Here is a 14,181-nt window from a genome sequence, read left to right as displayed (position 1 = left end):
ATTACTTATGTGCTGTCAATGAAACGATGCCTAGATTTTATTAAATGTACACATTAGTATTGTAGACATTAATGCTAAAGAATATTAGGATCTGTTCTGTGGCTGGGGCATGTGGGAAGAGGGAAATAAAATCATGTCCCAGAAGTAGGCAGGGATGAGAGCATGTGGGACCATGGTAACATAATGGAAAAACCACTAGTGATGTGACATTCTCTTTAAGAGACAGTCCAGGGGGCCTGGCCCAGTGGCACAGCAGTTAAGTTCTCATGTTCCACGCTTCTCAGCGGCCCAGGGTTCGCTGGTTCGGATCCCGGGTGTGGACATGGCACTGCTTGGCAAAAGCCATGCTGTGGTAGGCGTCCCATGTATAAAGTTGAGGAAGATGGGCATAGATTTTAGCTCAGGGCCAGTCTTCCTCAGCAAAAAGAGGAGGATTGGCAGTAGTTAGCTCAGGGCTAATCTTCCTAAAAAAAAAGTATATATATATATATTGAGACAGTTGGGTGCAGTGTCAGGAACGAGAGTGAAATAGACCGGTTAGCAGATAATTGTGGTAGTCCAGGTGAGAGTCACTTTTGGAAATTTATTTTGAAATTATTGAGGCTTTTGACCACAAGTTTGGTTCTTATGTTTCCCTTTCTCTGTAGATTTTAATGATATTTGTCTGAACGTGTAGTGCATTCATGCATATACAAAATCCAGAAAGATTTAGATTTAAAGGATTGATAGTAAAGTTTGCAAACTATTCCTCTTATTTTAAAAATATTTTATGTATTCAAAGAATATGTATAGATAACATAGCATAATGTATACATAATAATTATAAAATGAATACCCATATATCTATCATCAACTTTTAAAAAAACAGAACATTACCTAAAACTTTGACATCTCCTATGTGTCCCTCCTAGTTCTCAGATCCCTCTTTCCTCTTTATACAAATAAAATATTCTTAAGTTTTGAGTGTTTTTGAACGCCATACAAATTGAATCCTACCATATATGTGTACTTTTCCACAACTTGCCTATTTTTTCTTCAAAGTACACTTGGCAAAGTACCTGTAGATCATTTCATTTATTTTTGCTACTACATTATATTTCATTGTATGAGAATTTACTACAGTTTATTTGTCCATTTCCTACTGGCTGGACTTTTGTTTCTTCCAGGTTTTTTATTCCTAGAAAAGTGCTGCTATTGACATTCTTAAAACCTGGCTCCTAGTACACATGTTAAACAGTGTATTCATTTTCTATTACTGTGTAACAAATTAGCACAAACTTAGCAGCTTAAACCAACACCCACTTATTATCCCTAATTTTTTTCCTACATGAATAACCGCTTGTCCCAGAACCATTTATTGGAGGGTCCCTCGTTTCCCCAGTGCTAACTCTCTTGTATATCAAGTTTACATTCACAGTCAGCTCTGCTTCTAGGCTCTGTTTTCTGTTCCATTGTTCTATTTTTCTATCCCTGGGCTGATACCTGACCACTTTTATAGTAAGGTTTGAGAGCTGGTACGGCAAGTCCTCTGCCTTATTGCTTTTCTTCAGAAGTATTTTATTTCTTTTTTGAGGTTTGCAAATTATCCTATCTGTGAGGATAATATATCTCTCCATTTATTGAGATCTTTAGTGTCTTTTAACAAAATTTTATCATTTTTTCTTTAAGGGATTTGCGTATTTTGCAACTTCCTTAGTACATTGTAGTTTGGGTCAGTGTTGTAAATGATATATTTTTAAATTAGATTTTCTAACTATATTTTTGCTAGTATATAAAAATGCAGTTGTATTTTTGTATAATGATCTTTTATTTAGCAACCTTGCCAAAGTTTATCTTTAATAATAATATTTTTCATTTGTAGGGTTTGGGGGATTTTTCTATTTATATGATCATGTCCTCAGGAAACTGACAGTTTGTTATTTCCTTCTCAACTCTTTTACTTTTTATTTCTCTTTCTTTTCTTACTTTGCTGGTTAGGACCTCCAGTAGAGTGTTGCATAGAACCAGTGATAGTGGACATCTTTGTCTTGTTCATGTTTGTAAATGGAATACTTCTAATATTTCACTATTAAAGATGACATTGTAGGTTTTTGTTAGCTACCCTTTATCAGGTTAATGAAATTCTCTTCCATTTCATATTTGCTAAAAGTCTTGTGTATTTGATTTTTAATCATGAATGGGTGTTGAATTCAGCTACTTTCTCTGTATCTGCTGAGATGATCATATAATTTTTTTCCTTTACACTAATAATGTGGTGAATTACATAAATATATTTTCTAATGTTAAACCAAACTTGAGTTTCTTTAGGTAAGTTTTTGTGATGTGTTTGTTTTTCAAACACTGGAGGATTTGGGCAGCTGCTCACTTCGGTTCTCAGCTTTCTAGACTTTTGCTAGCTTTTGGTCTCCAAGGATTTCTCTTTCTTTCTTGCTAGCTCAGTGATGTATTTAACAAGATATATTATTTTAATGTATGTATCTAGCCTTTTGGGAGTATTTTATAGTAGAAAGGTTTTTGAGGTGTCAGACTGACCAGATTACCAGAACTAGAATTCCACGTTCTCATATTTTTAGCGTAAAAGCTTCCGTTAATGTAAGATATAATTACTTACCACCATTTTTTCTTTTCTTCTTGTCTCTATGCACAGCCATTCCTCTCCATGCCGAAAACAAGGAAGCAGCATTGTGTAGTAAAAACAGCAGCACACTAGGAGTCAAAAGGCACAAGTTGTAGTACCAGCACCACCACTTAGTGAGATGTTGACCAAGACACTTATTCTCTCTGAGTTTCATTTAATCATCTGCTAAGTGGAAACACTCAAGGTTGAAGTGAGACTCACATAAGTTTATAAATGTGAACATGTTATCATAGGGGAAAGGATAAGAAGCAATGATGTCGAGTACGTTCTCTGTTAGGAAAATAGAAACAGGGAGTCTAATTAGGGAGGGGAGAGGGTTGATTAGGTAGCACAGGGGATTTTTTTAGGGTGGTGAAACTATTTCATATGATATTAGAATGGTGGGTACATGACACCATGCATTTGTTAAAACCCGTAGAGGTTTACAGCCCAAAGAGTAAACCTTAATGTATGCAAAATTTTAGAAACAGTTTAGGGGGAGTGGGGATTCCAGGACGGAATGCAGATTGTGACAAAGGAATCTAACTGTATTACAAATGTATGCAATAACTTCACTGAAAGGGGCCATGGAAAATTTGCTGACTGAAATAACTGAAAATGAGACTATAAGACTGAAGGTAGGGGCCGGCTCCGTGGCCGAGTGGTTAAGTTCGCGCCCTCCGCTGCGGCAGCCCAGGGTTCGGATCCTGGGCGCGGACATGGCACCGCTCATCAGGCCACGTTGAGGCGGTGTCCCACATCCCACAACTAGAAGGACGTGCAACTAAGATATACAACTGTGTACAGGGGGGGTTTGGCGAGATAAAGCAGAAAAAAAAAAGATTGGCAACAGTTTTTAGCCCAGGTGCCAATCTTTGGGAAAAAAAAAAGACTGAAGGTAATACAAACTGTGCATAAGCACTGTACTCTGGTTGATAAAGTTTCTCCTGGAAGTATGGGTTAACAATTATGAAACCACTATGTATGTGTACTGGAATTGAACAATTAGTAACTGGATGGTGGATAATGGGAACCAGGTTTCTTATTGTTGGAGTGGGAAGCAAGCAAGAGGGGAAGGCTAGAATGATCCATGTGGTAATGGATTAGAGTTGGAGACATTAGTATAAACTCTAGTTTATCTTACTATAGATACTGATGTATACATATAGAAACATTTATAGATAAAGATTTGTGTATATACAAACATTTATAGATAAAGATTTGTGTATATACATGGTTTAATAAACACACATCTATTTCCTTGCTTTGTCATTGACAAGGCCTAGAAGCAAGGACAGCCTAGCAAGGAGCACACCCAGTGCCCAGACCATTCTCCAGTAAAAGTAACAAACACTCTCTGGAGAAATGGCTGATTCTAGGACTGGGTCAAGGAAATACAAGAAGAGCCTGCAACATCTTGTAATGCCGGAAAGTAAGGAAGTGCTCAAAAAAAACAATGTCAAAAGCATATAGGAGCCAACTGAAAATGCTCTTAATAGCCAAAGCAGGAATAGTTTGAGCAACAAAATAAAGTGGTACTGAGTTATAATCAAAACTTTAAAAACAAGTATCTGTAAGTCCATGCTGATATAAACAAATGATTGAATAAATAAATCAATGGGGGAGAAGAGATACATCTCCCATGCAGAAGAATTCCAAATAATTTATGAAGACACTCTGCCGTTAAAGAGATGGAGCATAACTCACCACTCCTTAAGTGTAGGCTGCACATAGTGACTTCCTTCTGAAGAAGGAAGGTATGGAAAAGAAGGGAAATAACTTTACAATGGAGAAACCTGTCCATCACTACCTCAGCCAAGTAATCAAGGTTAACATCAATGGTGATAAGTTATGTTCATATTGTCTACCCTTGATATGATGTGGTAAGAATGGCATTTTACCTGTGGTTTTCCTCCCTAAAACCCATATCCTAGTCTAATCATGAAAACAAAATCTGATAAATATTTATTAAGGGGCATTCTACAAGATACCCAATTAGTACTCTTCAAGACTGTCAAGGTCTTCAAAAACAGAGAAAGTCTGAGAAACTGTTAGAGCTGGAGAGGAGCCTAAAGAGACTTGATGATTAAATATGATGTGGTCCCCTAGATGGAATCCTGGAAGAGAAAAAGTACATTAGGTAAAAACAAAGGAAATCTAAATGCAGTATGGACTTAAGTTTATAATACAATGTGTCACTTAACAATGGGAGTACGTTCTGCGAAATGTGTCATTAGGAGATTTCATCATTGTGCGAACATCATAGAGTGTACTTACACAAACCTAGATGGTATAGCCTACCACACACCCAGGCTATATGGTACTGATCTTATGGAACCACTGTCATATACACAGTCTATCAACTGAAACATCTTTATGGGGCACGTGACTGTAATCTATTAATATTGGCTTATTAATTGTAAAATACTATACCATACTAATGTAAGATTGCAATAATGGAGGAAACTGTCAGACATTTGGGAATTGTGTACTTTCTGTGACTTTTCTGTAAATCTAAAACTGTTCTAAAATTTAAAAAATGCACAGGAATATGGTAGACACCACTGGATAGAGGCAGCCTAGCTTTAGTGGTTAAGAAGATGAACTCAGTTATTACCAGCCTGCCTGGGTTCAGATCTCAGCCTCATTACTTGTTAGCTGTGTGAACCTGGTTGCCCTAAGTAACTAGAATCATTTAACCTCTCTGTGACTCAATATACTTATCTGTTAAGTGGGTTCTTGGGAAGAGTAAATGAGTTAATGTATATAAAGCACTTAGAGTAATGTCTGGAACATAGCCAGCACTATATATAATTTCTTGATTCTATTTATCGTTACTGCTTTGCTTTTCTCTGTAGTTTTGGGGATCTCTGTAGTTATAGCTGAATTTCACTAAACCTCTCTTCTCCTTCAGCATACTGATTTTTAGCTTGGCAATCCAACAAAATAGTGCCCATAATGCTTTGTTCATAAGGGGAAAGTCATTAAGATTGTAAAGATTTAAGAGAGAGCAGGATCAGAACTTGAGGATTCCCAGGCTGGGTTTTATGCTGCATATGTAGTATTGACTGAGCAAGCAGAAGCCCCAAAGCCTGACCGGATCTACTTTTTATGGGCATAGACATGTCACACATAGGAATTCTGAAGTTAACTTTATTTGGTTTTAAGTAGATTCCTAATTAAAATACCCACTTCCTTTGTTAAACTGATGTTCTTTTAGGACAAAGCACTGCCTACAGTGAAAACCCATCAGATTTAGGGTTCAGCATCTAAAATTTTCTTGATATTTGATACAAAATGGAGTGTATTATAGAAACATATGCTGTAGGCCTTTTACTTTTCTGCCTAAAATACATCCCAACTCTTTAGAAAACTCTGTATAGATCAGCAGCTAAGGTATAATAGTGTTCTGAGTAGAGCGTAGAATTTCGATTCAGGAGGCCTGCTTGGAGTGTGGGCTCTTGTAGCTGTGTAATCCTGATCAAGGTGACTCATGTAACCTGTTTGAGTCTCTTCTCCCACATTTGTGAAATCGCGGTAACAAAAATACCTGTCCTGCCTCCCTGCCTCGCTTATGAGATTGTTGTAAGAATTAGGTATGAAAATGAATATGAGAGGTTTTTATAAGTTGTTAAAACCTATACAGATATTATTGCTACAGTAATTCCAGGTTTTCAACCAGAGTAAACTCTAATGAAGGTTTATAGTCATGTTAAGTGTTGCAGTCACCTGCACACCTTTATTTATTATGTAATAAGGTGAAATCATTTGAATCTAAAATGCTTTTGATGGTATATTTTCTCACAAGATTTCAGTTTTTATGATTTTTTCTTTGAAGTAACAAAGGAGGGCGTTGTTTTTATCTGGAATCATCTCTTTCTGGTGGCAGTTTGAGGAAATGGTTTCCAAACTCTTCACTGAAATTAGCTATATAGAGAACACAAAAGTGTATCCCTGTGATTTGGGAAGTTTCCTTCAGACAGACCCTCTTGTCCTGGCGTGGAGCTGACCAGCAGAGGGTGCACGAGCTTTCCAGGAGCTAGGCTGGGCAGACCTGACTGGTGCCATCTGTGTTTGCTGCCTGATGATTAACAAGTACTATAAATGAAAAGGTTCTGGCACGTCAGAAACAGTTACCAAATGGAACAAGAGAGCAGCCATAATGTCAGACAGCAATGTAGCAAGTACCCACCGTAGTTGGTGAATAGGAAGTTTCTGGATAACTGGAATTTGATATTCTGGCATTGATTATTTGTCTGTCTTCCACCTCTTCCTGCTGCTCTTTGCCTTTTCCAATAATTTCTTTGTCTTTCAGGATTCTTTCCCCCAGCTTCTCGGCACCTGCAGTTGTTTGCCTTACTTGGTCTAACAATTGAGGTCTTTTAAAAGCAGCCAGTGGACTTCTTTGGCCCAAAGGTATTTGGGTCCTGAATCCAACCAGCCACAGCACACTGTCTGGGTCCCATTAACCAGGCTCTTACAGATTCCATAGTATCTTTTCCTCCATGTAAATGAGTGAACACCAGAAAAGTTTTGAAACCTTTCTAGTGTTAATGTCAGTGCTGCTCATACCATCTTTTCTTCCCTTTCTGCCCAAGCATGGATCCTCTACACATGAATATTATATAGAATTTTAATACTTAGTGATTTAAACCTGGTGGTCTAATGGTTAAAATTTGATGTTCTCACCCCTACGGCCTGGGTTCGTTTCCTGCTCAGGAAACCACACTACTGTCTGTCAGTTATCATACTGTGGTGGCTGGGCTGCAATGTTGCTATGATGCTGAAAGCTATGCCACCAGCAGTTCAAATACCAGCAGGTCACCCATGGTGGACAGATTTCAGTGGAGATTCCAGACTAGGAAGAAGGACCTGGCCGCCCATTTCCAAAAGAAAAAATTGGCCCTATGAAAACCCTATGAATAACAGCAGAGCATTGTCTGATATAGCGCTGGAAGGTGAGAGGATGGTCCAGAAAGACTGGGCAGAGTTCTCCTCTGCTGTACACAGGGTCATTAGGAGTCGGAGTTAACTCAATGACAGTAACAGCAAAGTGATTTTTAAAATATTTTTATTTTTTCTGCTTATAAAGGTAATTTGAGTTTACTCAAAAAGAAAGAGACAAGAACATTTTGAGATGTAGTAAGAAGAAAATATAAGGATCTCCTTGAGCCTTTCAATGAAAGATAGCTATTGTAAATTTTTCCAGACTTTGTACACGCTTAGGTATATTTGTTGGTATAAATATTAATTTTTAAAAGTGAGATAATACTGTAGGTACTCTTTTGTACCTGTCTATTTTTCCCTACCTAATAAATCATGGACTCCTTTTCATATCAATAAATTTAGGGTTTTAGCAACATTTTAAGTAGCTACATAATTTTCCTTTATATGGATGTACAATAATTTAGTCCTCTAAAGATGAGTATTTAGATTGTTTGCAGTTTTTCCACATGATGTACAAACAATGCTGTAACAAATCCTTAATATATTCTTCTGGTTATATTTTTAGGATATATTTCTATAAATGGAATTTCTATCATTTTTTTTCTTTAAAAATTTTCATATATATTGCCACAGTTCCCTCAGGAAAGGCCTCTCAGTGCAGTGTCCCCGAAGAGTGTGTGAGGATGCTTGTTCCTGCACACCACTGATCACATTTCACTTTTGCCACAATTGTAAGCCATTGCACTATTTTTGAAAAATTGGTGGACTTTCCATGTCACCACAGGAAATTAATGTAAGGCAATGGTTCTCAAGCTTTTTGGTCTTAGGACCCCTTGACACTCTGAAAAGGTATAGAGGCCCCCAAAAGCTTTTGTTTATGGATCATAGTTGTCAATATTTACTGTATTGGAAATTAAACCTAAGAAAAATTTAAATATTTATTGAAGTCACTTAAAAATAATAAGAAGAAACCCATTGCATATTAGCATGAATACCATTTTTATAAAACATATTTTCCAAAGGAAAAAAATTAGAAGAGTAGCATAGTTTTACGTTTTTGCAGATCTCCTTAATATCTGGCTTAAGAGAAGATGGCTGGATTCTTCTATTTGCTTCTGCATTAAGTCTGTTATGATATGTTGTTCCAGTTAATATATATGAAGAAAATCTGATCTCACACAGATATATAAGTAGATAGAGAGGAGAGGAGCACTTTCATAGTCTCTTCAGATGAGTGTGAATATTCTCCTTTGATACTACACCACATCCCGATAAGTGGTAGTTTCTTAAAGGTTAATTGCAATATAATGTTTGAAACCACATGAGTGAACTTTTCATACTCTATTATATGAAAATCCATTGGTCTGTCTTGCACTGTGAATGAATCTTTTACCCATACATGATTTTGTGGTATTTTGTGTTGGTTATCTGGAAAATATTGGGTCACTGATTTGTGCAGGTCTTCCAAATGTTGACATGTTTCATTATACAATATCAAAAGTATCCTATTCTCATCAGAACAGTGTCAAATGTCGGAAAGCTGTTAAGCAGACAGTGGTGGACACAGGTTTTCCAGAATTCTAATTTTTTGCTTAAAAGCTTGAATTTTATCAGTGACAACAAATGTTATCAGTTTTCCTGACAGGTTTTATTTGTTTTTAAGAAAATGCCAAAGTAAAAATGGTGTTCCATGAAAACAACTTTTATTGCTTCATCCAGGATATGCATAAGTGAAACTGGCTTTTTCTTTTTTTTTTCTGTGAATGCATGGTTGGTGAAGAAGATGATGACCTTCAGTCTAGTTTGGTGTCACTACCTTGATTCAGACTAAGGTGCCAGTAATTTTATCCACCCTTACCTGTGCAGCATTGGTACAGATGTCACCATAGTAAAAAAGGCAAATAACGTGTTGATATTATAATGAAAATAATTCTGACCTTTTACAGACCTCCTTAAAATGTCTTGGGGGCCCCTAGGGATCCCTGCACCACACTCTGAGAACCTCTAGTCTAAGGAAATCATAGGAACACATTCTCTTACCAAAGACTGGTTTAGGAATAGTTCATGACCCAATTCTGGCCAGTGAAATCTGAGAGCAAGTCTACTGAAGAGCTTGTGAGAAAGTTTCCTCATCCCTAAAAAGAGACGTAAGGAAGAGAGGGTGCTTTTCTTCCTCTGGTTGTTGCCATGTCAATGTGATGCCTGGACCTGCTGCAGCCATTTCGTAACTGGCAAAGGGAACTAGCCTTAGGGAGAAGGTAATGCTGTGAAGAGCAAGATGGAGAAATGGCAGGAACCTGGGTCCTAGATGATATTATAGAACTGCAGATGAAACCATACCTGGAACTTGCCCAACCTCTGGATTTCCAGTGATGAGAGATATTTTTCCCTTCTTATTTAAGACAGGTTGAATAGGGTCTTGTGCTACTTGCAGTCAAAAGCATCCCCCAAAACATTTATTATTAGTGTGATAAACATTTTTAAATGTTCAGTGGCCATTTGCATTTCTTTTGTGAATGCTTGTTGATGGCATTAGCACATTTTCTACTGAGGTCATTTTTAATATTTTCTTAGCATTCCTTATGTATTAATAATATTAACACATTGTACTATTTTTCAGGTATCTCCACCAGTGTCTTTTATAGTGTATCTTCCCATACATTTTTAGACGCAACCTATTAGTCTTTTCCTTTCTCCTTATACTTTATGGCTTTGGTATTATCGTGTTCAAAAGAGTCTTTTCTACCCAACTTTTTAATAAATATTCACTTATATTTTTTCTAGGCCTATTAGGAAGCATTTATTTACATTAAAAAAGTTTAATTCATCTGGAATTTATTTTGGCGTTAGATATAGAGTAGGAATATAACTATTTTTTCCAAATGGTAGCCCATTTTCTTAATACAGTTCTTTGAATAGTCCAGTCTTAACCCATTGATTTGAAATACTAACTTCATTACAGATGGAATTCTTATATAAATTTTAACTAGTCTCTGGACTTTGTATTCTGTTCCACTGCTTTGGCTATATATCCTAGCACTATAGACATAGCCAGGGTGTGCTTGCTTTGTAGAGTATTGTAATGTCTGGAAGGGCAAGCACACCCCCAGCACCCATAACCCTACCCTACTACAACCATCATCGCTCATTTCTCCTCCAGTGTTTTCCTGGCACTTCCTGCATGTTTATTGAACAGATGAACTTTTAAATTATTTGTTCAAGTTCCCCAAAAACATTTTTGGAATTTTGATTGGAATTATTTTAATTTTATAGATGATTTTGGCGAGATTTTACATTTTTACAATATTGAAACTTCAGCTCCAGAAACCCATCTACTGTCTTCCTACTTATTAAAATTATCTTCCATGCCCTTCTGTAGAGTTGTATAGCTTTCTTCATATCAGTCCTGTACATATTTGGCTAACTTTATTCTTAGGTATTTCATATTATTTTTCTGTTGTGAGAGGGATCTTTTCTCCCTCTATGTTTTCTAGTTTTGCTATTGATATTAAAGAAAAACTTTAAAAAGACCACATTTTTTAATATAATGTTTATGGCTCATATTTCCAGATAGTTTTGGCTTCTTAAAAAAGAATAAGGATAAGGATACTATCATTTGTGGTAGTACATTGTGTACTGTGTGAACTTGATTTATGAGGTATGACTGTTTAAGGAAACAGAACATACCAGAAGCTGCATGTCAATGAGCATGATCCATCCAAGCTGGTTATGCTGGAAGTCTATATGTTTATGGCAAAAACAACAACACTTACTCTAAAAGAAAACAAAGTGTATTATCCTAAAGCAAAGAATTTGCCACCACTGAGGATATGAAAATGAATCAATAAGCTTGCTATGAGGACATTATCTGAAAATGGAATTTCAAAGATATTTTTGGGATAAATAGTAATCTCCTAAAGTAACTTATTTGAAAGGTCAACACTTATTTTGATGTACTGCTCTAGTTTTTATTAAACAACATTACTTTGTAGACACACCTTATGTTATCAGATGGCAAAGAGATGGCTGACAAGTTTTAGGTGTCTTATTCTTATTTTAAAAGATCATCATTTACTCAGATTGTTTTCATATTAAATAAGATTCAAGTTGCCCCAGGCAGTATGGCTTGGCAGTATTTCAGCTGTTTGGGAAAATGGAATTTGCCAGTTTTCTAAGATCATTTAAAATAAACAAACAAGTATCTTTTCATGCACATTATGGATTTAAAAAACATGTGTGGACTAGCCTGGTATCTTAATCACCATTTAAAATGTTCCTGTAGAAAATGTGGCTCTGAGCTCTTAACGACTGACTGACAAGTGATCTTAGAAATAAGACCTTTCATAGGTTGAAGATTACTAAGGTTTCTCTACGTGATGTGGTCCCTGGAGGTTAAGAATATAATTAATATTCTCAATTATTCTTAAGCAACTTGCTGTGGCATTATTATTCATGGGCTTTTTAAAAATCGTTCTCAAGTTTACTGATCTTTTAGTTTATAGCATTTCTTGGAATAGGGTTTATTATGTGTTGGGTAAAGAACGCTTGTATTCTTTTGTTCTTTGAGGAAGGACTCTGGCTCTAGGACAGAATCCTGTGTATGATCTTTCAGGCCTGACCATGAACAATTAACAAGACTTTTCATGGAAGGTCTCATCGGGAGAAGCTGCCATGCCCACACCAGAATTGATGCACAGCCCGAGAAGTGCCGTTTTCTGGAGGGATTGCAGTCAAGGCCCCCCTGGGTAGCCAGGCTCAGTAATGAGGGGCCACTGCTGAGACACTTTCTCCACTTTGGCTCAGTACAATTCCACTCCTACCTCTTCTTTCTCCACCAACACTCCCCCGTCTGCCCAAGGGTCCATACAAAGGCAGGAACCTTTCTTTCAGGGCTCCTCGGCAGTGAGACAATTTCCGCCATCTGTGCTGCATCCACTTGATCCTTACCCAGTGCCGTTCCACTAGAAAAAATGGAACACTGGAGAGTTGGTGCCTCTTTTTGCCTCTTGCTTGCACTGTTGCGCTAAGTAAAAGGCTTGACTGTTAACTTTCAGTTTGGCATGTTGTCCTAGTTGATCACCTCAACACCTGATTGCTCAACAGTGGGTGTTCCTAATTATTTATTAATTTTATTGTATGATTTTTTTTTTTCCTTTTCAAGCTGTAAGGGGTGCCATTTAGAAATGTTTCTGGAACTCACTGAATAAATAATTTGACTTTACATTTGTGAAGCACTATGAAGTTTAAATGTTCTTTGTAAGAACTTTTGACTTAGGAATAATCTCCATTTTACAAATGAGCCCATAGGCTCAGGCAAAGTAAGTGACTTTCCCAAAAATCGGGATTAACAGATGGTTAGACCAGGACTTGAATTTGAGGCTTATCTTATTGCTCTGTTCAGCACTTTCTACTGTACCGTCCTACTTCACTGGTAAATTAGTCCTCACCTTCTTGGGAAGTTGGGACTACTCCGGAGCTGTTTAAACTAAGAAGCATAGTGGAAGGCTTGATCCTGTGGGATTCCTGAAGCCCTGTGGAAATTGTAAGAAGAGCTAGACAAATGATAACAACAGTAATATCAACTAAAGCTTGTTAAGCACACTCCATGCACCCAGCACTGTGCTACATCTGTGCTACATAGATCACCTCCTGTAACCTTCCTATGTTTTGAAATAATCTCATTAACCACATTTTATTGAGGAAATTGAGATTAACAAAGTGAAGTTATCATGTCAGAGGTTATGTGGTAGTAAAAAGCAGAGCCTGCACTCAACTTAGTTTAAACGCTTCGCCGCTTCACCTGAAATTGCTTTCCAAGGAGGATTGAGGTGATTCTGCCCTACTTAGCAGTGTTTCTGCTATTTAGGAGGAGTAAGAGTAGCAGTCTCTTGAAGAGAATCATCTAATACTGTATTTCTCCATGTGGAAAAACATATAAACCTCCATTTAAAGGAAAAAAATTCTCAGACCCCCTGGGTCGACTTAAAATATTTTTACTGTATTGTTACACAAATCTAGATATAAGCTCCTTGTGCGTAGAGCTCTTATTCAACTATAAAATCATAATAAGTACAGTACAACCACAAAGCCAATAAAATCCAAATTAATAGCATTATGATGTGACTGCTGATGTATTACCAAAACTAAATTGCAGCTCTCATGTGTTTTTTGATTGGCACCAGAGCTAACGTCTGTTGCCAATCTTTTCTTTTCTTCTATCTTTTTCTTCTCCCCAAAGCCCCCAGTGCATAGTTGCATATTTTAGTTGTGGGTCCTCTAGTTGTGACATGTGGGACGCCGCCTCAGCATGGCCTGACGAGCAGTGCCATGTCCGCGCCCAGGATCTGAACCAGCGAAACCCTGGGCCACCAAAGCAGAGTGTGCGAACTTAACCACTCAGCCACGGGGCCCATCCTGCAGCTCTCATTTTAAACAAGGTACTGACCACCACCACACAGGTTCTCTTGGCTTCAGCCCATCTGTACTGTGTATGCCATTTGTCTTCTCAATTCCCTCACCACGTTTCTCAATTCAAAATACTGCAGAATGTTTTTACGATGTGCTGTATACTCAGATGCATCATTTCCATATTGTATCTATGCTGCTTGTTGCCAACA

General features: G+C 37.3%; 1 protein-coding gene across 3 annotated transcripts in view; it reads left to right on the top strand.

The window, feature by feature from the left end:
* METTL8 (methyltransferase 8, methylcytidine) overlaps positions 1-14,181 on the top strand; it is a 190,821-nt gene that overhangs the window by 3,755 nt on the left and 172,885 nt on the right. The window lies entirely within an intron of this gene.

The sequence above is a fragment of the Equus quagga genome, chromosome 4, assembly GCF_021613505.1.
Source record: "Equus quagga isolate Etosha38 chromosome 4, UCLA_HA_Equagga_1.0, whole genome shotgun sequence".
Taxonomy (NCBI): domain Eukaryota; kingdom Metazoa; phylum Chordata; class Mammalia; order Perissodactyla; family Equidae; genus Equus; species Equus quagga.
The sequence above is the reverse complement of the archived record's forward strand: the minus strand, read 5'-3'. Positions and strand labels throughout refer to the sequence as shown.